General features: G+C 44.0%; 9 non-coding genes and 2 pseudogenes across 9 annotated transcripts; all 11 read right to left on the reverse strand.

Annotated features, from left to right (window-relative positions):
- Positions 1-632: 632 nt before the first annotated feature.
- LOC141207045 (U2 spliceosomal RNA) lies at positions 633-823 on the reverse strand. The gene has a single exon (XR_012277472.1). It is a non-coding gene; the product is annotated as a U2 spliceosomal RNA (small nuclear RNA).
- A 1,121-nt stretch (positions 824-1,944) lies between these two features.
- LOC141207111 (U2 spliceosomal RNA) lies at positions 1,945-2,135 on the reverse strand. The gene has a single exon (XR_012277535.1). It is a non-coding gene; the product is annotated as a U2 spliceosomal RNA (small nuclear RNA).
- Positions 2,136-3,250: 1,115 nt separating this feature from the next.
- Positions 3,251-3,459, reverse strand: LOC141207241 (U2 spliceosomal RNA; annotated as a pseudogene).
- Positions 3,460-4,580: 1,121 nt separating this feature from the next.
- On the reverse strand, positions 4,581-4,770 carry LOC141207317 (U2 spliceosomal RNA). The gene has a single exon (XR_012277716.1). It is a non-coding gene; the product is annotated as a U2 spliceosomal RNA (small nuclear RNA).
- A 6,172-nt stretch (positions 4,771-10,942) lies between these two features.
- Positions 10,943-11,133, reverse strand: LOC141207046 (U2 spliceosomal RNA). The gene has a single exon (XR_012277473.1). It is a non-coding gene; the product is annotated as a U2 spliceosomal RNA (small nuclear RNA).
- A 1,121-nt stretch (positions 11,134-12,254) lies between these two features.
- On the reverse strand, positions 12,255-12,445 carry LOC141207047 (U2 spliceosomal RNA). The gene has a single exon (XR_012277474.1). It is a non-coding gene; the product is annotated as a U2 spliceosomal RNA (small nuclear RNA).
- A 1,122-nt stretch (positions 12,446-13,567) lies between these two features.
- Positions 13,568-13,758, reverse strand: LOC141207049 (U2 spliceosomal RNA). Its single transcript, XR_012277475.1, has one exon. It is a non-coding gene; the product is annotated as a U2 spliceosomal RNA (small nuclear RNA).
- Positions 13,759-14,876: 1,118 nt separating this feature from the next.
- Positions 14,877-15,067, reverse strand: LOC141207050 (U2 spliceosomal RNA). Its single transcript, XR_012277476.1, has one exon. It is a non-coding gene; the product is annotated as a U2 spliceosomal RNA (small nuclear RNA).
- Positions 15,068-16,185: 1,118 nt separating this feature from the next.
- LOC141207051 (U2 spliceosomal RNA) lies at positions 16,186-16,376 on the reverse strand. The gene has a single exon (XR_012277477.1). It is a non-coding gene; the product is annotated as a U2 spliceosomal RNA (small nuclear RNA).
- Positions 16,377-17,497: 1,121 nt separating this feature from the next.
- Positions 17,498-17,688, reverse strand: LOC141207052 (U2 spliceosomal RNA). Its single transcript, XR_012277478.1, has one exon. It is a non-coding gene; the product is annotated as a U2 spliceosomal RNA (small nuclear RNA).
- A 1,115-nt stretch (positions 17,689-18,803) lies between these two features.
- On the reverse strand, positions 18,804-19,010 carry LOC141207338 (U2 spliceosomal RNA; annotated as a pseudogene).
- Between the last annotated feature and the right edge of the window lie 4,306 nt (positions 19,011-23,316).

Genomic DNA, 23,316 nt, shown 5'->3' on the forward strand with positions numbered 1-23,316 from the left:
TGAGAAGCTCACAGAGACCTCCATAAGCAACAGTTTAACAGAATGCCACAGACTAATCAACCAAACTTTTTGGGTTGGGTTCTCTTTTATAGTCTGCAGGCATTAAATGAAAGAAGTCAGTGTTCCAGCAGAGGGAGACAACGTTTCAGAAAAGGCATTGTAGCAAACCAAAAAAGAAATTTTAAGCGCAGCAGAGTAACCAGCGCACATACCTGTTAGCTCAGGTGAGTTTAAAAGGCTGCTGTTGATAACAAGGGCATTTGCTAAATAGATGGTGTGTGTGCAACAATATACTGAAAGGTCAATTATATTGTGCAGCTTATCTCACCACCTGTAGTTATTTAGGTGAAAGCTCCAAAATGCTTGCCTAATATGTCTGTTTATCCAAAAGGAAGTAAAAAGGGAGAGCTAGAAAGATAGCATTTCATTACATTACATGGCAATGCAATGCACAGTTGCTGAAGTTGAACCAAAATGAGCTTGTAATCTGGCTTCTGCAACTTTGAACATGAAAAATCCAATGAGGAGAAGAAAAGCAAAGCCAAAGAGTCCATCCCAAAATCCGACAAACAAGCAAAATGAACAAAAAACATTGAATTCAATTCTTTCTGATTTTAGAAACTGCATTAAAGAAGGGGTGCACCGGTCCTGGAGATACTGCAATACCAGGTCAATGCGTGGAGTGGACAGAGCAAGCTCTTTTTCCATCTCCCTGTTCTAAAAATCCATTTAATATATGGTCCCCAGATAGGGGACGTATCAGATATTAAACTGATAAGAACAGATACTACACTTGATCTTAGCCAAAAGGCCGAGAAGCGATAACCAGAATTGGTTTCAAACTACGGAGCCACCCAAGGATCCTGAAAAGTCCATTTGTGGAGATGAGCTCCTGGACTCCCGTTAAGAAGACATGTTGTCAACCTCTAGATCCCTTACATGCCTGCACTTTTCGGCTTGCTGCTGCTGCAATCCACGCGTTTTAGATCTGCATAACTCCACCTCTTTAAACACAGCACCTTCACCCCCTGCTGTTCCCACCCGCCTCAACACCGTTGGAAGGGAGGAGAACCAATTAAGGCGGGGGGTGGGGTGGAACGAGCAGCTGTCTACCCTTAGCAGGAGGGCTGCTGATTACATGCCTCTCCTGCTGCTGCTGCTGCTGCTGCTGGCTGTCCAGCAGCAGACTGAAGGTGGCTGCTGCTGTGCACAGGTATATAAAGGCTCAGAGCCTATTATGACACGCGCAGCCAGCGTTCCATTGCCACATTCCATCTACTGCAGGCAGGATACCTGGCTGGCTGAATGTCGCTGAGAAGCTCACAGAGACCGCCATAAGCAACAGTTTAACAGAATGCCACAGACTAATCAACCAAACTTTTTGGGTTGGGTTCTCTTTTATAGTCTGCAGGCATTAAATGAAAGAAGTCAGTGTTCCAGCAGAGGGAGACAACGTTTCAGAAAAGGCATTGTAGCAAACCAAAAAAGAAATTTTAAGCGCAGCAGAGTAACCAGCGCACATACCTGTTAGCTCAGGTGAGTTTAAAAGGCTGCTGTTGATAACAAGGGCATTTGCTAAATAGATGGTGTGTGTGCAACAATATACTGAAAGGTCAATTATATTGTGCAGCTTATCTCACCACCTGTAGTTATTTAGGTGAAAGCTCCAAAATGCTTGCCTAATATGTCTGTTTATCCAAAAGGAAGTAAAAAGGGAGAGCTAGAAAGATAGCATTTCATTACATTACATGGCAATGCAATGCACAGTTGCTGAAGTTGAACCAAAATGAGCTTGTAATCTGGCTTCTGCAACTTTGAACATGAAAAATCCAATGAGGAGAAGAAAAGCAAAGCCAAAGAGTCCATCCCAAAATCCGACAAACAAGCAAAATGAACAAAAAACATTGAATTCAATTCTTTCTGATTTTAGAAACTGCATTAAAGAAGGGGTGCACCGGTCCTGGAGATACTGCAATACCAGGTCAATGCTTGGAGTGGACAGAGCAAGCTCTTTTTCCATCTCCCTGTTCTAAAAATCCATTTAATATATGGTCCCCAGATAGGGGACGTATCAGATATTAAACTGATAAGAACAGATACTACACTTGATCTTAGCCAAAAGGCCGAGAAGCGATAACCAGAATTGGTTTCAAACTACGGAGCCACCCAAGGATCCTGAAAAGTCCATTTGTGGAGATGAGCTCCTGGACTCCCGTTAAGAAGACATGTTGTCAACCTCTAGATCCCTTACATGCCTGCACTTTTCGGCTTGCTGCTGCTGCAATCCACGCGTTTTAGATCTGCATAACTCCACCTCTTTAAACACAGCACCTTCACCCCCTGCTGTTCCCACCCGCCTCAACACCGTTGGAAGGGAGGAGAACCAATTAAGGCGGGGGGTGGGGTGGAACGAGCAGCTGTCTACCCTTAGCAGGAGGGCTGCTGATTACATACCTCTCCTGCTGCTGCTGCTGCTGGCTGTCCAGCAGCAGACTGAAGGTGGCTGCTGCTGTGCACAGGTATATAAAGGCTCAGAGCCTATTATGACACGCGCAGCCAGCGTTCCATTGCCACATTCCATCTACTGCAGGCAGGATACCTGGCTGGCTGAATGTCGCTGAGAAGCTCACAGAGACCGCCATAAGCAACAGTTTAACAGAATGCCACAGACTAATCAACCAAACTTTTTGGGTTGGGTTCTCTTTTATAGTCTGCAGGCATTAAATGAAAGAAGTCAGTGTTCCAGCAGAGGGAGACAACGTTTCAGAAAAGGCATTGTAGCAAACCAAAAAAGAAATTTTAAGCGCAGCAGAGTAACCAGCGCACATACCTGTTAGCTCAGGTGAGTTTAAAAGGCTGCTGTTGATAACAAGGGCATTTGCTAAATAGATGGTGTGTGTGCAACAATATACTGAAAGGTCAATTATATTGTGCAGCTTATCTCACCACCTGTAGTTATTTAGGTGAAAGCTCCAAAATGCTTGCCTAATATGTCTGTTTATCCAAAAGGAAGTAAAAAGGGAGAGCTAGAAAGATAGCATTTCATTACATTACATGGCAATGCAATGCACAGTTGCTGAAGTTGAACCAAAATGAGCTTGTAATCTGGCTTCTGCAACTTTGAACATGAAAAATCCAATGAGGAGAAGAAAAGCAAAGCCAAAGAGTCCATCCCAAAATCCGACAAACAAGCAAAATGAACAAAAAACATTGAATTCAATTCTTTCTGATTTTAGAAACTGCATTAAAGAAGGGGTGCACCGGTCCTGGAGATACTGCAATACCAGGTCAATGCGTGGAGTGGACAGAGCAAGTGGAGTGGACAGAGCAAGCTCTTTTTCCATCTCCCTGTTCTAAAAATCCATTTAATATATGGTCCCCAGATAGGGGACGTATCAGATATTAAACTGATAAGAACAGATACTACACTTGATCTTAGCCAAAAGGCCGAGAAGCGATAACCAGAATTGGTTTCAAACTACGGAGCCACCCAAGGATCCTGAAAAGTCCATTTGTGGAGATGAGCTCCTGATCTCCCGTTAAGAAGACATGTTGTCAACCTCTAGATCCCTTACATGCCTGCACTTTTCGGCTTGCTGCTGCTGCAATCCACGCGTTTTAGATCTGCATAACTCCACCTCTTTAAACACAGCACCTTCACCCCCTGCTGTTCCCACCCGCCTCAACACCGTTGGAAGGGAGGAGAACCAATTAAGGCGGGGGGTGGGGTGGAACGAGCAGCTGTCTACCCTTAGCAGGAGGGCTGCTGATTACATACCTCTCCTGCTGCTGCTGCTGCTGCTGCTGGCTGTCCAGCAGCAGACTGAAGGTGGCTGCTGCTGTGCACAGGTATATAAAGGCTCAGAGCCTATTATGACACGCGCAGCCAGCGTTCCATTGCCACATTCCATCTACTGCAGGCAGGATACCTGGCTGGCTGAATGTCGCTGAGAAGCTCACAGAGACCGCCATAAGCAACAGTTTAACAGAATGCCACAGACTAATCAACCAAACTTTTTGGGTTGGGTTCTCTTTTATAGTCTGCAGGCATTAAATGAAAGAAGTCAGTGTTCCAGCAGAGGGAGACAACGTTTCAGAAAAGGCATTGTAGCAAACCAAAAAAGAAATTTTAAGCGCAGCAGAGTAACCAGCGCACATACCTGTTAGCTCAGGTGAGTTTAAAAGGCTGCTGTTGATAACAAGGGCATTTGCTAAATAGATGGTGTGTGTGCAACAATATACTGAAAGGTCAATTATATTGTGCAGCTTATCTCACCACCTGTAGTTATTTAGGTGAAAGCTCCAAAATGCTTGCCTAATATGTCTGTTTATCCAAAAGGAAGTAAAAAGGGAGAGCTAGAAAGATAGCATTTCATTACATTACATGGCAATGCAATGCACAGTTGCTGAAGTTGAACCAAAATGAGCTTGTAATCTGGCTTCTGCAACTTTGAACATGAAAAATCCAATGAGGAGAAGAAAAGCAAAGCCAAAGAGTCCATCCCAAAATCCGACAAACAAGCAAAATGAACAAAAAACATTGAATTCAATTCTTTCTGATTTTAGAAACTGCATTAAAGAAGGGGTGCATCGGTCCTGGAGATACTGCAATACCAGGTCAATGCGTGGAGTGGACAGAGCAAGCTCTTTTTCCATCTCCCTGTTCTAAAAATCCATTTAATATATGGTCCCCAGATAGGGGACGTATCAGATATTAAACTGATAAGAACAGATCAGGTTTCAACATATTTTATTATGTGCGTAAAAGATGGTTTACAATCAAAAACAGCAACACAAATACATTAATAAAACACAGAATTCCACCCATAAAAACCCCATATACGATTAGCATCCCTCCTCCCAATACATTTGACATCCCTCAAGTAATAAATATACATCTGACTAAAAGCAATTTTAAGACAATCCTTCACAGAAATAGCATCACGTTTAAAAAGTAAAATATTGCGTGCCTTCCAAAGGGCGTCTTTAAAACAGTTAATCATACACCAACATATACAATACTGTTGAGGGGTCGGACATTTAAAAAGGCCATATAAAACATATTCATGGTTAAAATCTCTTAAACCACAAGTCCATTTTAAAAGAATCCCAACTTTGTGCCAAAGTTCCTGTGCAAACGGGCAATTCCACATAAGGTGCAAGGTGGTTTCGTCATTAACACATGAGTCTCTGGGGCATTTGGCTCTGGCCACCAGGCCTCTCCTGTGTTGAAACTCTCTGGTGGGGAGGCACTGGTGGACCACCATCCATGCGATGTCCTTATGTCCATTTGCTAAAAATTTTCCGAAGACATTCTTCCAAACTTGCTTCGACCTCTCTTCTGAGAAATTTACTATGGGGGTCACATCTTCATTCCTCCTCAGAAAAGATAAAAGCTTCTTGCGGTCTTTAAAAATGTCCATTTTAAAATCACCAAGGCTATAAAATCGAACAGTCTTTTCTAAGATTGCTTGGTGTTTGGGGGGGCATAGTAAAACAGGGGAATTCAACGACAACTTAAACCATCTTTTAAAAATCATCCCACAAGTATATTTTAAAAAATAACTTAGCGCACTATTACCATTAAAATGTTTGAAACAAAAGCAGAAATAATTTAAATACAAATAAATATGTAAGTCGGGGACATCCCTTCCGCCGTTCATTTTATTCTTCCTCATTATTTCTCGCCTTAATTTTTCCATTTTGGAGTTCCATAAAAACATAAAGATCATCCTAGTCATTTTTTTAATTAAAACATCAGAGGGGGGGTACACCATAGCTATATACAGTATGAGGGGTAACAACACTGATTTTATAATTAAAATTTTCCCCTCCTTTGTTAGGGACCTCAAACCCCAAAATGATATTTTCTTTGACATTTTTTCTATGACATTCTCCCAGCTTTGAGTTCCCACATTCTCCTCGTTAAAAACAACTCCAAGAATTTTTACATTGTCTCGTTTTATAGTGAGCTGCGGGAGTTGGGCGGTGTCCCAGGATCCCAAAGTCAGACATTCAGATTTATTTAAATTAAGTTTAAACCCGGATGCCTGGGAAAAAAATTCAATGCGCAACACCGCCCTCCGGAGGGAAGCAGGGTCCACGCACACAACCGTCACGTCATCCATGTAGCCAAAGACTCTCACATCACTGCCACCTCCGCCAGGAACAGGAACCCCTCTAATCACTTTGTCTTTCCTTATTGCGCTCAGCAGGGGCTCCATGGCGCAGATGAACAGGATGGGCGACAAGGGGCATCCCTGCTTCACTCCGGACTCAAGGGGAACTCCATCTGTTAAAAAGCCATTAAGAGAAATTTGACTAAAACAATTTTTATATAAAATCTTAATACAATTTAAAAGCATATTAGGGATACCCATTCTTTTTAAAACTCTAAAAAGAAATCTATGAGAGACTCTATCGAAAGCTTTTTCAAAATCTAGGGCTAAAAGAGCTACATTTTGACCCCGGTCTCTGGAATACCAAATTACATCCCTTAATACGTTTAAAACCTCTGAAATACTTCTGCCTGGTACACTACAAACCTGCTCAGGCTGGATTAGTTTGGCAATGACATTCCTGAGCCGGTTTGCAACCACCTTAGCAAGTACCTTGTAATCGACGTTTAGGAGAGTTATGGGTCTCCAATTCGCTAGAGCACTGCGATCACCTTTTTTATATATCAAAGACACCACTCCTCTCCTCCACGAAAATGGCAACTGTTCACAAATAAAAACTTCTTTAAAAAGCATAAAAAGGTCCTCTTTTAAAATGTCCCAAAAAGTAAGATAAAACTCTACAGGTAGTCCATCACACCCAGGTGCTTTGCCCTTAGAGAAACTTTTAAAAACATAAAATAATTCCTCTAAAACAATATCGCGTTCTAAAAACTCCTGGTCTGTAAAATTTAACTTAAAATCGAGATCATTAAGAGCATCAGATAAAAAGGACTCATCTATACACTTTTTACTAAAAAGATGCTTATAAAAGTTAAAAGTAGCATTCAACATTCCCTGCATAGATGTTTCACCCTCTAGATTTGTGATCACTTCTCTTTTATCCATGACTTTTTTGAAGAAGAAGCGAGAGCACTTCTCCCCCTCCTCCAAGTGCTGCACTCTAGAGTTAAAAATAATCTCTTTCCCCTTTGTGTCTATGCAGTTCTGAATTTCAGTTTTTAGGCCAGCAATATCATCTCCCACCTCCACCCCTAGCTCTTTGAATTTAAAAAGTGTTTGTAGTTTGGTGTTAAGATCACTAAAACATCTTTTTTTCTCTCTAGCTTTACGTCTCCCTGCTTTTATAAAAAACATTCTGACTTTTTTTTTCAAATTTTCCCACCAGGTTACCATAGGGGCATCAGAAGGTTTTTGTCGCCGCCAGGCTTGATAGGCTTTACCAAAGTCTTGTCGAATCAGAGGGTCCTCCAGCAGGTAAGTACTTAGACGCCAGAGGCCCCTGTTGACCCTCTGTTCATCCCGGTATTCTAGGTGCACCTCCAAGCCCTTATGGTCAGAAAATATATTTGATGTTAAAACACATTTTACAGGGTTAAAATCATCTGATAGGAAAATAAAATCGATCCTGGAGGACACCCCTCTTCCGGACCACGTATAACCAAGGTCCGTCGGCAGGAGTGACCTCCACGCATCGCATAATTTAAAATCAGTTATAAAATCTTTCAATAGATGACATGACTTATCCAATTTGCGTAAAGGGTCACCCCCCGCTCGTTGTTCACTAGCACAAAGACAATTAAAATCACCCCCTACGATCAGGGGAGATGACCCAGTACAGTACAATGGCAATATCCCAAATAAATTAATTCTCTCTTGCTTATCAAGGGAAGCATAAACATTCATTACACGTAGGGTAAAACCATTAAATTTAAAATGCACTAAAACCACTCTGCCTGGTACTATTTCTGTGACAGTATTTATAGCAATATTTCTCCCACGACAGAGGAAGCCCACCCCCGCTGACTTGTTGTCATTGGAGCCAGACCAGATGGAGGGCCCCAGTCTCCAATCTGTCTTGATGTCATTATAATTTAGTGCATGTTGTATCCCGCATTCCTGTAATAAACATATGTCAAAGTCAGTGGTTTCTAAGTACTTAAATAGAGCAGCCCTACGAACTGGGCTCTTTAATGACCTCACATTCAGTGAGACAAGTCTTAATGTGGGCATTCATAGGTCAGGGTGGTGGATCTTCCATGAGGACACCTGACTCAAAGCCCTGTATGCCAAATTGCTCCAGGACATCCGGGCTAGAGGACCCAAATGACTCGATATTCTGTGAGCCGGCGGTTGCCCCCTCGTAGGTCACGGTTCCCAGCCACATTCCAGGAGACGCTGGGGCTTCGACATTCCGTCTCTTTTTCGGGGCAGACTCCACTAGGTCACTGGTGCAGTCCTCCTCTTCCTCCACCTCCTCCAGGGGGAGAGACTGGTCCATCAGGATAAGATCACCAACACAGATTCCCTGATGTTCGTCACCTAGAAGCAAAGCCCCCTCATCTGGCTGGCTAATCGCCCTGGAAGATCCTGAGGCCATCGCTGCGTGGTCCCCTGTAGCCAACCGCACAGGGGCACCACCCTCCAGCCCAACAGGATCGGTATCGGGAACCATCGACACGGAGGATACCCTCCCAGAAGGAGGACCCCTCCGCTCCGGTCCATGCGAGGTCCGCCCATCGTTAAGGGACTTCGATGCAGGGGCCGCCCCAGAGGGGCCTCCGGCTCCCTGCTCCATCCCAGCCTTCTCGCCCTTCGAACCGCCCTCCGACGCCGGCCCGCCAGTGAAGACCGGCGGGCGCATCGGCTCAGCTGCAGAAGATGCAGCTTCTGCGTAAGTCCTGGTCCTGGTCCTGTTGGGGCATCCTCGGAACATGTGCCCCGCCTCACCACAAAGATTGCATTTCCTCCCAGCGGGACAGTCCTTCATTAAATGTCCGTAACAGCTGCAATTATTGCAGCGGTCTACTTTCCTGCCCGTGCAGGACGTTTGGGTATGACCCATTTGTCCACAGTTCCTGCAACATACCGGCATTCCAGGGTAAAATAAGTAGCCTCTGCTCTTACCGATCACAAATGTTGAGGGAGGGTGTAGCATTCCTCCCACTCCGCTTGGGTCCCTCTTTAGACGGGCCATGTACCTCCTCTTGCCGCACCAGAAGCCTACCGCGTTCTTCACAGTGCCCAGGTATCTCAGATCATCACAATAACGGATAAGGTAGGTCGAGATGTCTGCAGCCTCCACAAAGGGGTTCGGGAAATGCACCACGATAGGGATCTCGTCATAGGCATACAAGAGACAAAAGGTTAGTCCATCCAATTCATCTAAGTAGTTTTTCTCATTTACCCTTTGTACGAGTTGGTGACAGCATCCCTGGCTCTTGAAGGTGATGGTGTAAGTCCCCTTGTACTCATTGTCCTGGAAGCAGAATATGTCTTCCCGCCGAAACTCCAGAACTCCAAGCAGAATCCTATGGCAGATGTAGTCCAAGTTCTTCTCCGTCCTCGATCCTGCTCCAACTTCAATCCTCACGGTGTTCCGCATCCGGGCATCACCCGATGAATATGTGAGCGTTGCCGGCATCCTTCACTCAGGAACGTACCGACTCTTCTCTCTGAAAGGCGCAAGCCTTCATGGGATCCCTTCCCGTTGCTCCCGGACTAATCCTTCCTCCCAATAGCAGCAGGGGGGTTAAGTCCCTCCGAAGAGGAACGATCCCCCCAGGCCGAGAGAAAGGGTACCAAGAGCACCTCACAGGCAAGACCACACAGGTAAACCTGATAGATCGTGCCAAAAGGCCGAGAAGCGATAACCAGAATTGGTTTCAAACTACGGAGCCACCCAAGGATCCTGAAAAGTCCATTTGTGGAGATGAGCTCCTGGACTCCCGTTAAGAAGACATGTTGTCAACCTCTAGATCCCTTACATGCCTGCACTTTTCGGCTTGCTGCTGCTGCAATCCACGCGTTTTAGATCTGCATAACTCCACCTCTTTAAACACAGCACCTTCACCCCCTGCTGTTCCCACCCGCCTCAACACCGTTGGAAGGGAGGAGAACCAATTAAGGCGGGGGGTGGGGTGGAACGAGCAGCTGTCTACCCTTAGCAGGAGGGCTGCTGATTACATACCTCTCCTGCTGCTGCTGCTGCTGGCTGTCCAGCAGCAGACTGAAGGTGGCTGCTGCTGTGCACAGGTATATAAAGGCTCAGAGCCTATTATGACACGCGCAGCCAGCGTTCCATTGCCACATTCCATCTACTGCAGGCAGGATACCTGGCTGGCTGAATGTCGCTGAGAAGCTCACAGAGACCGCCATAAGCAACAGTTTAACAGAATGCCACAGACTAATCAACCAAACTTTTTGGGTTGGGTTCTCTTTTATAGTCTGCAGGCATTAAATGAAAGAAGTCAGTGTTCCAGCAGAGGGAGACAACGTTTCAGAATAGGCATTGTAGCAAACCAAAAAAGAAATTTTAAGCGCAGCAGAGTAACCAGCGCACATACCTGTTAGCTCAGGTGAGTTTAAAAGGCTGCTGTTGATAACAAGGGCATTTGCTAAATAGATGGTGTGTGTGCAACAATATACTGAAAGGTCAATTATATTGTGCAGCTTATCTCACCACCTGTAGTTATTTAGGTGAAAGCTCCAAAATGCTTGCCTAATATGTCTGTTTATCCAAAAGGAAGTAAAAAGGGAGAGCTAGAAAGATAGCATTTCATTACATTGCATGGCAATGCAATGCACAGTTGCTGAAGTTGAACCAAAATGAGCTTGTAATCTGGCTTCTGCAACTTTGAACATGAAAAATCCAATGAGGAGAAGAAAAGCAAAGCCAAAGAGTCCATCCCAAAATCCGACAAACAAGCAAAATGAACAAAAAACATTGAATTCAATTCTTTCTGATTTTAGAAACTGCATTAAAGAAGGGGTGCACCGGTCCTGGAGATACTGCAATACCAGGTCAATGCGTGGAGTGGACAGAGCAAGCTCTTTTTCCATCTCCCTGTTCTAAAAATCCATTTAATATATGGTCCCCAGATAGGGGACGTATCAGATATTAAACTGATAAGAACAGATACTACACTTGATCTTAGCCAAAAGGCCGAGAAGCGATAACCAGAATTGGTTTCAAACTACGGAGCCACCCAAGGATCCTGAAAAGTCCATTTGTGGAGATGAGCTCCTGGACTCCCGTTAAGAAGACATGTTGTCAACCTCTAGATCCCTTACATGCCTGCACTTTTCGGCTTGCTGCTGCTGCAATCCACGCGTTTTAGATCTGCATAACTCCACCTCTTTAAACACAGCACCTTCACCCCCTGCTGTTCCCACCCGCCTCAACACCGTTGGAAGGGAGGAGAACCAATTAAGGCGGGGGGTGGGGTGGAACGAGCAGCTGTCTACCCTTAGCAGGAGGGCTGCTGATTACATACCTCTCCTGCTGCTGCTGCTGGTGCTGCTGGCTGTCCAGCAGCAGACTGAAGGTGGCTGCTGCTGTGCACAGGTATATAAAGGCTCAGAGCCTATTATGACACGCGCAGCCAGCGTTCCATTGCCACATTCCATCTACTGCAGGCAGGATACCTGGCTGGCTGAATGTCGCTGAGAAGCTCACAGAGACCGCCATAAGCAACAGTTTAACAGAATGCCACAGACTAATCAACCAAACTTTTTGGGTTGGGTTCTCTTTTATAGTCTGCAGGCATTAAATGAAAGAAGTCAGTGTTCCAGCAGAGGGAGACAACGTTTCAGAAAAGGCATTGTAGCAAACCAAAAAAGAAATTTTAAGCGCAGCAGAGTAACCAGCGCACATACCTGTTAGCTCAGGTGAGTTTAAAAGGCTGCTGTTGATAACAAGGGCATTTGCTAAATAGATGGTGTGTGTGCAACAATATACTGAAAGGTCAATTATATTGTGCAGCTTATCTCACCACCTGTAGTTATTTAGGTGAAAGCTCCAAAATGCTTGCCTAATATGTCTGTTTATCCAAAAGGAAGTAAAAAGGGAGAGCTAGAAAGATAGCATTTCATTACATTACATGGCAATGCAATGCACAGTTGCTGAAGTTGAACCAAAATGAGCTTGTAATCTGGCTTCTGCAACTTTGAACATGAAAAATCCAATGAGGAGAAGAAAAGCAAAGCCAAAGAGTCCATCCCAAAATCCGACAAACAAGCAAAATGAACAAAAAACATTGAATTCAATTCTTTCTGATTTTAGAAACTGCATTAAAGAAGGGGTGCACCGGTCCTGGAGATACTGCAATACCAGGTCAATGCGTGGAGTGGACAGAGCAAGCTCTTTTTCCATCTCCCTGTTCTAAAAATCCATTTAATATATGGTCCCCAGATAGGGGACGTATCAGATATTAAACTGATAAGAACAGATACTACACTTGATCTTAGCCAAAAGGCCGAGAAGCGATAACCAGAATTGGTTTCAAACTACGGAGCCACCCAAGGATCCTGAAAAGTCCATTTGTGGAGATGAGCTCCTGGACTCCCGTTAAGAAGACATGTTGTCAACCTCTAGATCCCTTACATGCCTGCACTTTTCGGCTTGCTGCTGCTGCAATCCACGCGTTTTAGATCTGCATAACTCCACCTCTTTAAACACAGCACCTTCACCCCCTGCTGTTCCCACCCGCCTCAACACCGTTGGAAGGGAGGAGAACCAATTAAGGCGGGGGGTGGGGTGGAACGAGCAGCTGTCTACCCTTAGCAGGAGGGCTGCTGATTACATACCTCTCCTGCTGCTGCTGCTGCTGCTGCTGGCTGTCCAGCAGCAGACTGAAGGTGGCTGCTGCTGTGCACAGGTATATAAAGGCTCAGAGCCTATTATGACACGCGCAGCCAGCGTTCCATTGCCACATTCCATCTACTGCAGGCAGGATACCTGGCTGGCTGAATGTCGCTGAGAAGCTCACAGAGACCGCCATAAGCAACAGTTTAACAGAATGCCACAGACTAATCAACCAAACTTTTTGGGTTGGGTTCTCTTTTATAGTCTGCAGGCATTAAATGAAAGAAGTCAGTGTTCCAGCAGAGGGAGACAACGTTTCAGAAAAGGCATTGTAGCAAACCAAAAAAGAAATTTTAAGCGCAGCAGAGTAACCAGCGCACATACCTGTTAGCTCAGGTGAGTTTAAAAGGCTGCTGTTGATAACAAGGGCATTTGCTAAATAGATGGTGTGTGTGCAACAATATACTGAAAGGTCAATTATATTGTGCAGCTTATCTCACCACCTGTAGTTATTTAGGTGAAAGCTCCAAAATGCTTGCCTAATATGTCTGTTTATCCAAAAGGAAGTAAAAAGGGAGAGCTAGAAAGATAGCATTTCATTACATTACATGGCAATGCAATGCACAGTTGCTGAAGTTGAACCAAAATGAGCTTGTAATCTGGCTTCTGCAACTTTGAACATGAAAAATCCAATGAGGAGAAGAAAAGCAAAGCCAAAGAGTCCATCCCAAAATCCGACAAACAAGCAAAATGAACAAAAAACATTGAATTCAATTCTTTCTTGATTTTAGAAACTGCATTAAAGAAGGGGTGCACCGGTCCTGGAGATACTGCAATACCAGGTCAATGCGTGGAGTGGACAGAGCAAGCTCTTTTTCCATCTCCCTGTTCTAAAAATCCATTTAATATATGGTCCCCAGATAGGGGACGTATCAGATATTAAACTGATAAGAACAGATACTACACTTGATCTTAGCCAAAAGGCCGAGAAGCGATAACCAGAATTGGTTTCAAACTACGGAGCCACCCAAGGATCCTGAAAAGTCCATTTGTGGAGATGAGCTCCTGGACTCCCGTTAAGAAGACATGTTGTCAACCTCTAGATCCCTTACATGCCTGCACTTTTCGGCTTGCTGCTGCTGCAATCCACGCGTTTTAGATCTGCATAACTCCACCTCTTTAAACACAGCACCTTCACCCCCTGCTGTTCCCACCCGCCTCAACACCGTTGGAAGGGAGGAGAACCAATTAAGGCGGGGGGTGGGGTGGAACGAGCAGCTGTCTACCCTTAGCAGGAGGGCTGCTGATTACATACCTCTCCTGCTGCTGCTGCTGCTGCTGGCTGTCCAGCAGCAGACTGAAGGTGGCTGCTGCTGTGCACAGGTATATAAAGGCTCAGAGCCTATTATGACACGCGCAGCCAGCGTTCCAATGCCACATTCCATCTACTGCAGGCAGGATACCTGGCTGGCTGAATGTCGCTGAGAAGCTCACAGAGACCGCCATAAGCAACAGTTTAACAGAATGCCACAGACTAATCAACCAAACTTTTTGGGTTGGGTTCTCTTTTATAGTCTGCAGGCATTAAATGAAAGAAGTCAGTGTTCCAGCAGAGGGAGACAACGTTTCAGAAAAGGCATTGTAGCAAACCAAAAAAGACTTTTTAAGCGCAGCAGAGTAACCAGCGCACATACCTGTTAGCTCAGGTGAGTTTAAAAGGCTGCTGTTGATAACAAGGGCATTTGCTAAATAGATGGTGTGTGTGCAACAATATACTGAAAGGTCAATTATATTGTGCAGCTTATCTCACCACCTGTAGTTATTTAGGTGAAAGCTCCAAAATGCTTGCCTAATATGTCTGTTTATCCAAAAGGAAGTAAAAAGGGAGAGCTAGAAAGATAGCATTTCATTACATTACATGGCAATGCAATGCACAGTTGCTGAAGTTGAGCCAAAATGAGCTTGTAATCTGGCTTCTGCAACTTTGAACATGAAAAATCCAATGAGGAGAAGAAAAGCAAAGCCAAAGAGTCCATCCCAAAATCCGACAAACAAGCAAAATGAACAAAAAACATTGAATTCAATTCTTTCTGACTTTAGAAACTGCATTAAAGAAGGGGTGCACCGGTCCTGGAGATACTGCAATACCAGGTCAATGCGTGGAGTGGACAGAGCAAGCTCTTTTTCCATCTCCCTGTTCTAAAAATCCATTTAATATATGGTCCCCAGATAGGGGACGTATCAGATATTAAACTGATAAGAACAGATACTACACTTGATCTTAGCCAAAAGGCCGAGAAGCGATAACCAGAATTGGTTTCAAACTACGGAGCCACCCAAGGATCCTGAAAAGTCCATTTGTGGAGATGAGCTCCTGGACTCCCGTTAAGAAGACATGTTGTCAACCTCTAGATCCCTTACATGCCTGCACTTTTCGGCTTGCTGCTGCTGCAATCCACGCGTTTTAGATCTGCATAACTCCACCTCTTTAAACACAGCACCTTCACCCCCTGCTGTTCCCACCCGCCTCAACACCGTTGGAAGGGAGGAGAACCAATTAAGGCGGGGGGTGGGGTGGAACGAGCAGCTGTCTACCCTTAGCAGGAGGGCTGCTGATTACATACCTCTCCTGCTGCTGCTGCTGCTGCTGGCTGTCCAGCAGCAGACTGAAGGTGGCTGCTGCTGTGCACAGGTATATAAAGGCTCAGAGCCTATTATGACACGCGCAGCCAGCGTTCCAATGCCACATTCCATCTACTGCAGGCAGGATACCTGGCTGGCTGAATGTCGCTGAGAAGCTCACAGAGACCGCCATAAGCAACAGTTTAACAGAATGCCACAGACTAATCAACCAAACTTTTTGGGTTGGGTTCTCTTTTATAGTCTGCAGGCATTAAATGAAAGAAGTCAGTGTTCCAGCAGAGGGAGACAACGTTTCAGAAAAGGCATTGTAGCAAACCAAAAAAGACTTTTTAAGCGCAGCAGAGTAACCAGCGCACATACCTGTTAGCTCAGGTGAGTTTAAAAGGCTGCTGTTGATAACAAGGGCATTTGCTAAATAGATGGTGTGTGTGCAACAATATACTGAAAGGTCAATTATATTGTGCAGCTTATCTCACCACCTGTAGTTATTTAGGTGAAAGCTCCAAAATGCTTGCCTAATATGTCTGTTTATCCAAAAGGAAGTAAAAAGGGAGAGCTAGAAAGATAGCATTTCATTACATTACATGGCAATGCAATGCACAGTTGCTGAAGTTGAGCCAAAATGAGCTTGTAATCTGGCTTCTGCAACTTTGAACATGAAAAATCCAATGAGGAGAAGAAAAGCAAAGCCAAAGAGTCCATCCCAAAATCCGACAAACAAGCAAAATGAACAAAAAACATTGAATTCAATTCTTTCTGACTTTAGAAACTGCATTAAAGAAGGGGTGCACCGGTCCTGGAGATACTGCAATACCAGGTCAATGCGTGGAGTGGACAGAGCAAGCTCTTTTTCCATCTCCCTGTTCTAAAAATCCATTTAATATATGGTCCCCAGATAGGGGACGTATCAGATATTAAACTGATAAGAACAGATACTACACTTGATCTTAGCCAAAAGGCCGAGAAGCGATAACCAGAATTGGTTTCAAACTACGGAGCCACCCAAGGATCCTGAAAAGTCCATTTGTGGAGATGAGCTCCTGGACTCCCGTTAAGAAGACATGTTGTCAACCTCTAGATCCCTTACATGCCTGCACTTTTCGGCTTGCTGCTGCTGCAATCCACGCGTTTTAGATCTGCATAACTCCACCTCTTTAAACACAGCACCTTCACCCCCTGCTGTTCCCACCCGCCTCAACACCGTTGGAAGGGAGGAGAACCAATTAAGGCGGGGGGTGGGGTGGAACGAGCAGCTGTCTACCCTTAGCAGGAGGGCTGCTGATTACATACCTCTCCTGCTGCTGCTGCTGCTGCTGCTGGCTGTCCAGCAGCAGACTGAAGGTGGCTGCTGCTGTGCACAGGTATATAAAGGCTCAGAGCCTATTATGACACGCGCAGCCAGCGTTCCATTGCCACATTCCATCTACTGCAGGCAGGATACCTGGCTGGCTGAATGTCGCTGAGAAGCTCACAGAGACCGCCATAAGCAACAGTTTAACAGAATGCCACAGACTAATCAACCAAACTTTTTGGGTTGGGTTCTCTTTTATAGTCTGCAGGCATTAAATGAAAGAAGTCAGTGTTCCAGCAGAGGGAGACAACGTTTCAGAAAAGGCATTGTAGCAAACCAAAAAAGAAATTTTAAGCGCAGCAGAGTAACCAGCGCACATACCTGTTAGCTCAGGTGAGTTTAAAAGGCTGCTGTTGATAACAAGGGCATTTGCTAAATAGATGGTGTGTGTGCAACAATATACTGAAAGGTCAATTATATTGTGCAGCTTATCTCACCACCTGTAGTTATTTAGGTGAAAGCTCCAAAATGCTTGCCTAATATGTCTGTTTATCCAAAAGGAAGTAAAAAGGGAGAGCTAGAAAGATAGCATTTCATTACATTACATGGCAATGCAATGCACAGTTGCTGAAGTTGAACCAAAATGAGCTTGTAATCTAGCTTCTGCAACTTTGAACATGAAAAATCCAATGAGGAGAAGAAAAGCAAAGCCAAAGAGTCCATCCCAAAATCCGACAAACAAGCAAAATGAACAAAAAACATTGAATTCAATTCTTTCTGATTTTAGAAACTGCATTAAAGAAGGGGTGCACCGGTCCTGGAGATACTGCAATACCAGGTCAATGCGTGGAGTGGACAGAGCAAGCTCTTTTTCCATCTCCCTGTTCTAAAAATCCATTTAATATATGGTCCCCAGATAGGGGACGTATCAGATATTAAACTGATAAGAACAGATACTACACTTGATCTTAGCCAAAAGGCCGAGAAGCGATAACCAGAATTGGTTTCAAACTACGGAGCCACCCAAGGATCCTGAAAAGTCCATTTGTGGAGATGAGCTCCTGGACTCCCGTTAAGAAGACATGTTGTCAACCTCTAGATCCCTTACATGCCTGCACTTTTCGGCTTGCTGCTGCTGCAATCCACGCGTTTTAGATCTGCATAACTCCACCTCTTTAAACACAGCACCTTCACCCCCTGCTGTTCCCACCCGCCTCAACACCGTTGGAAGGGAGGAGAACCAATTAAGGCGGGGGGTGGGGTGGAACGAGCAGCTGTCTACCCTTAGCAGGAGGGCTGCTGATTACATACCTCTCCTGCTGCTGCTGCTGCTGGCTGTCCAGCAGCAGACTGAAGGTGGCTGCTGCTGTGCACAGGTATATAAAGGCTCAGAGCCTATTATGACACGCGCAGCCAGCGTTCCATTGCCACATTCCATCTACTGCAGGCAGGATACCTGGCTGGCTGAATGTCGCTGAGAAGCTCACAGAGACCGCCATAAGCAACAGTTTAACAGAATGCCACAGACTAATCAACCAAACTTTTTGGGTTGGGTTCTCTTTTATAGTCTGCAGGCATTAAATGAAAGAAGTCAGTGTTCCAGCAGAGGGAGACAACGTTTCAGAAAAGGCATTGTAGCAAACCAAAAAAGAAATTTTAAGCGCAGCAGAGTAACCAGCGCACATACCTGTTAGCTCAGGTGAGTTTAAAAGGCTGCTGTTGATAACAAGGGCATTTGCTAAATAGATGGTGTGTGTGCAACAATATACTGAAAGGTCAATTATATTGTGCAGCTTATCTCACCACCTGTAGTTATTTAGGTGAAAGCTCCAAAATGCTTGCCTAATATGTCTGTTTATCCAAAAGGAAGTAAAAAGGGAGAGCTAGAAAGATAGCATTTCATTACATTACATGGCAATGCAATGCACAGTTGCTGAAGTTGAACCAAAATGAGCTTGTAATCTGGCTTCTGCAACTTTGAACATGAAAAATCCAATGAGGAGAAGAAAAGCAAAGCCAAAGAGTCCATCCCAAAATCCGACAAACAAGCAAAATGAACAAAAAACATTGAATTCAATTCTTTCTGATTTTAGAAACTGCATTAAAGAAGGGGTGCACCGGTCCTAGAGATACTGCAATACCAGGTCAATGCGTGGAGTGGACAGAGCAAGCTCTTTTTCCATCTCCCTGTTCTAAAAATCCATTTAATATATGGTCCCCAGATAGGGGACGTATCAGATATTAAACTGATAAGAACAGATTTTTTTTTTTTTTTTTTTTAAACCATTCAGTTTAGTTTTTTAGCAAACAGTATGAATTTCTCCAAAATTTGCTACTTAAAACTTCTCATCATCATGGTTCTATTTATTTAGCAGTAGTATAAGACGAAATATAATCACAAGGGAACATCCTTTACGTAACACAAATGCAGAAACTTCAAGGAATCACAAAGAAAAAAAATCACTGGTATTTGATAAGGTAATGCCACTTTTTAAATTTCCAAATCCCTTCGGCATCTGTGCCACCACCGCCTCTGCTGTCCAACTTATATATCAGGTATAGTCTTGAAAGAATAAGTCTAACACATTCATTCACTGATAAAGATTTCCTCTTGAAAAGTCCAAGGTTCCTTGCATCCCACAAACTCTCCATCACACAAGCCATTATCAACCATAAAATTCTATCTTTAGACCGACTACACGCACCAATTCCAAACATCGCCACACGCCAATCCACAAAATTCACGCCTGCTAAACCCTTACACAATCCACCTACACACTTCCACACACTGTACGCGTACTCACAATCCCACATAACATGCCTCACAGTCTCACAACCACCACATCCCACTCTCGGACACACATCTGTTCTTATCAACTCTCTTTTCTTCTGCACTTCTCTCACAGGTAAAATATTATGTAAAGTCATCCACACCACATCCTTCTGTTTGTTTGACATCCCATACGTATCTAACTTCTTCCATGCATCTGAAACCTCATTCCCTCTCAGCCCAACAATATTACACTCTACCTCATTTGCACTCATTCTTTTCACCACATTCTTGGTCATTCTAAAATCATTCATTCCCACACTCAACAAATCATGCTTTCTCACAAATTTCTCAATCACCTCATACCAAACAGGACACTTAAAGGCCACAGGCACACTCGCATCTCTCTTCCTCCAGCATAACCCATACAACATCCATCCAGCAGAATAATTAGCCATAAAAGCACCTTTATTGCCTTTACCCAGCAAAATAACCACAGTCTTAATATAATTAAGACCTAAAAAAACTTCAATATTGGGAAAGGCCAGCCCACCATGCTGACAAGCCTTAAAAAGGCTCTCCCGCTTCAACTTCTCCATCTTACTACACCACAGGAATGTGAATACCAACTTCTCTATTCTCTTAATTTTCCTGTAAGGAGAAGGAAAAACAGTCGCCACATAAAGCAGGATAGGGAGAATCACTGCTTTGATAATTAATACCTTACCACGCAGAGTCAATTCTCTCATTCGCCAAAAATTCAATTTACGTTCAACCCGCATACCACACTCTTCCCAACTTTCATTCCCTTTTAAGTCATCATTAAATAATACGCCCAAAATCTTGATTGCACCCACTTCACACTTTACACCATCCATACGAATACTACTATCTCCAAAACATTTAAAACTACATTTATTCCAATTTACCCTAAAACCAGACGCACCAACAAAAAAATCCAAAAGCAATTTAATTCTACTCAAAGAAGCCATACTTTCACTCACAACCACAACATCATCCATATAACCTAACACTTTCACATGCTTACCACCACTACCAGGCACCAACAAACCTCTCATCATTTTATCCCGTCTAATCAAACATAACAATGGTTCTATTACACATACAAATAAGACGGGGGACATAGGACACCCCTGCCTTACTCCTGACCTAATCTTCACTTTGTCACACAGCCACCCATTAACCAAGAACTCACTTGACACACAATCATACAATGATTTTACACAATTCACAAATTCTCTAGGAAACCCCATTCTTTCCAGTACTTTAAACAGAAACACATGCGAAACCCTGTCAAACGCCTTCTCAAAATCAATAGCTAAAGTCATACATTTCTGCTTTCTATCCTTGCAATCCCCAATCATATCTCTCAACAATAACAAGTTATCACTCATGCTTCTTCCAGACACTGCACATACTTGGTCCTCCTCCACAACACTACCAATCACTTCACGCATACGATTTGCCAGTAACTTACTGTAGACCTTATAATCCGAATTCAGCAGTGTTATTGGTCTCCAGTTTTCCAAACGTTTCCTCTCACCCTTTTTATACACAAGCACAACCACTCCTTCTTTCATTGATTCACACAACCTACCATTCACCCACATATACTTACATACCTCAGTCAAATCTGTTCCCAAAACTTCCCATGCTTTCACATACAACTCTACAGGTATACCATCTTTCCCAGGAGTCTTACTCTTTTTAGCACTCCACACCACATTCTTCACTTCATCCAGAAGTACATCCTCACACAACAGATCACGCTCCTCAGAATCAAGTTTTTTCTCCACACCATTCAGAACATATGACACAAGCCCAGAGTCAATCCATTTCTCATCATACAACTTGCTATAAAACCTATTCACTTCTTTCAGCACATCCTCACCCATACAGTTGGTTCCACTTTCATTCACAACTTCATTCATATCAGTCTTCCTACCATTCATTTTTTTAAAAAAGAACCTCGTACACTTCTCATTTTTCTCCAGGTGCTCAATTTTAGTACGATATATAATTTCCTTTCCTTTCTCATCCAACACACGCTTCAATTCATTCTTAGCCTCAGTAAGCTGATCAGACATCTCCAAACCACTTGCAACACACTTTCTCAACCAGTCAATCCGTCTATTAAGGTCATTAAACCTATTCCTATATCTGGCAGCTTTTCTATAGCCCCACTTTTTGAAGAAAGTTTTAAATTGCACTTTCACCCAGTCCCACCAGTCAAGAACACACACAAAATCCTTCTTACGCATTCTCCATCTTTCATACTTTACATTAAACTCATTCATCACCTCATCATCCTCTAACAGCCTTGCATTCAACTTCCATACCCCACCGCCATACACTTGGTCACCATTCGCACAAAACACGCCTCTCAAACATTCATGGTCCGAAAAAGGTACCTTTTGTTGAGAAAAATCCAAACATACCATATTTTTAGAAAATAACATTAAATCAATTCTGGAATGAATCTCACCACGGTCAGCATGGTATGTCAGCGGTGGTGGCATGCCAAGAACAACAACTGCTGCATCTAAAAAGGAAAAATCACAAATTAAATGGGACAATTTCTTTCCTGTTATGTCACACTTTCCTTCTGTGACACAATTAACGTCCCCAACAAAAATAGTGGGAGATTTCCCTGGAAGAAAAAAACTTAATTTTTCAAGAAGAGCAAGCCGCTCTTCCTTCCCTGTAGGGCAATATAAATTAATAATTCTGACCCGCCACCCTCTATAACTCAAAAATGCAATTAAACATCGGCCCACCTCCACCACAATATAACTATCAATAGAGATTTCTTTATTCCCAACTAATATCCCCACCCCATCATTTTTATTATGATTAGACCCTGACCAGATATGCTGTCCGTAAGGCCAGTCTTTGTCACAAGGAGCATCCTGAATCCCACACTCCTGAAGGCAAAAAACATCAGCACCTAAATGTTTCAGGTAGTCCAGAACAGTTGTTCTTCTGATTTTAGATCTGATCTGCCTTACATTTAGGGACACTACATCCCAACCAGATTGGCAAGACATTAATTAAAGAAAAGAAATACATGACTCAATGTTGATCACACCATACTCATCCATTATCATCAGACTGGGAAAGCACCCCAAAGGTGTTGATGCTCTCAGGGATGCCAAGGTAAGGAGCATCAGGGGAGAAGACATCCTGCGGGTAAATGCGGTCACTTGCAGGACTGTCGCACCCTCCGCTGGCAGGTGAGTACTCTCGTCTGGGTTTTTTATTGGCCAGTTCAGGAGTATCATCATCATCAAAAGACCTCCCAGAAGTAAAGTCTCCTTGGCCACCATCCCTGGCCACCTCTTCGTCTGTAGCACCCCAGGACAATGCAGGGGTTCGAGCAAGAAACACATCCATGTCACCCTCACCACATATTTCGGACTGATGAGGGAGGTCCACATCCAACTCGGAGATCTCCATACTTGGCCCAGCAGGGGCTGGAGGGTCCAACAGGGTCTGGGCCTCACCCACCAGATCTTCAACCTCAGGGGGCTCCGTCTCCTCATTGATCTCTGCAGTAGTCACCTGTGGGGTAACAGCAGGGACAGTAGGCTTACCTTTGGTCACTTCGGAGAAGGACCTAGGCTTGACTTTAGCCTTACAATCCCGAATCACATGTCCTTCCTCCCCGCAGGCATCACATACCACCGGGTTGGAACAATCCTTCGCCAGATGACCGTACTTGTTGCACTTTCTACAGTTTGGCAATTGTTTGCAGAAATCCTGGATATGCCCGAACATGTTGCATCTCCTGCAGAACAATGGCGCCTCGGGAAAAAACAGATATCCAGAG

The sequence above is a fragment of the Phyllobates terribilis genome, unplaced genomic scaffold, assembly GCF_046119375.1.
Source record: "Phyllobates terribilis strain yellow unplaced genomic scaffold, ASM4611937v1 Scaffold_160__1_contigs__length_4322635, whole genome shotgun sequence".
NCBI lineage: Eukaryota > Metazoa > Chordata > Amphibia > Anura > Dendrobatidae > Phyllobates > Phyllobates terribilis.